We start from the raw sequence: 1,602 nt of genomic DNA, 5'->3' as shown, positions 1-1,602 counted from the left end.
ACTCAGATGTCAAGATAAATCTGAGTAGGTTTGCAGGATTTGTAAGAAGATGCAAAATAGCCATTCTACATCTCAAGGATTATTAAAGTGAAAGGGATTTCAGTGAAGCTGCTCAGCTCCTAAAATTTTCATTCTCTCACCTGGACATTGCCCGATGGTTTAAATAGTAGATGAGCTTCTGGACTACTGGCACCATCTATTACATACCAATCCACAATGGAAGGCCTATTTTCTCATTTATCTGTGGGTCATATTATATCCTCTTTGGCACTCTGGATGCCTGCCTTGACAGGTAGATTTTACTTAGTATTATAAATCTGCTATCCTCCCTCCCAACACTCTTTAAGCCCCCTTAAATTGAATATTTATAGCTAACGCCCTTCTCTGCCATCAACTTAGAAAATCTATATGCAGGCAAGCACACAAATACACAGACACACACACACCTTACAAAAATATAACTAATCTACTTTATATGTGCACAGCCTAGCCCATAAACAACAACAAAAAATATTTTTATAACGCCTCTGAACTGAAGGTGAAGTTATTGTTCAACCCCATGGGTAGAAATATTTCCCCCTAAGCCCTTCCTTCCGTTGGTAAGGGGAAATGTCAGAATCAGCTAGTGGACATTTTCCATCAGCAAGTTCTGTCTGGAAATTCAGATAGATTATGCTTACCTTTTACCCAATTTAAAATTCATAGCCACTTACGCAACTTTTGTTGATGAACATGTTTATTGACTATGTTAGATTGGGGGAAAAAACACTGTTCTATTTTTGGATTCTGTAATCCTAAAACAGTCAATTAAACTTTTCTTGGAATCAATTCTCTTAATTACCAAAAGGAGCTAAACATTTTATTCCCTAATGTTGTTTAGCAATAGTAATTATGAAAGCACCGGAGTTTGAGTTAGATACATGGTTTCTAGTCTTCATTGTGTCATTAACTATTTAGATAGCATCGATGAAGTTTTTTCTTCCCTCCGACCCTCAGTGACCAGTCAACCAATAAAACAGACAGACAGAAATACCTAAAAGCATCAGACTAGATTTTTTGTTGTTCATTTCACAAGTACATTCTTTTGAGAAGTCATGAAATCATTCCAACATACAAAAGGCATAAATAATGATATGATAAACAACTATGTTCTTAATACCCATGTTAGAAACACAGTTAAGGCCTCCTGTGAGCCCCCTCCAAATACATTCCCCAAGGTATTTACTTTTTATCATCCTCAAGCATTTCTTGGTCCTTTACCATATATGTATGTATCCTAAACCATCACTTCCTATGAATCAGAGAATACTGGTAAATTCCTTGACAGGTCGCTATTTCCTGCTTAACAGTATTTGTGAGACCCATCCAAGAGTATATTAAGTCTTATTGACTCATTGTTTACTGATGTTTATATTACTTTTGGTGGACATACCATAATTTATCCACCCATTCCCCTATTGATAACACTTCATTTTTCTGATTTGCTAAAACTCACAATGCTATGATCACTGCGGTACAAGTCTCCTGAATTTGCCATATATATGTCTAGGGATGGAATTGCTGGGACATAAATATATATATATATATATATATATATATATC

Source organism: Phoca vitulina, unplaced genomic scaffold (assembly GCF_004348235.1).
Source record: "Phoca vitulina isolate PV1807 unplaced genomic scaffold, GSC_HSeal_1.0 scaffold15, whole genome shotgun sequence".
NCBI classification, from domain to species: Eukaryota; Metazoa; Chordata; class Mammalia; order Carnivora; family Phocidae; genus Phoca; species Phoca vitulina.
Note: the sequence above shows the minus strand (reverse complement) of the source record.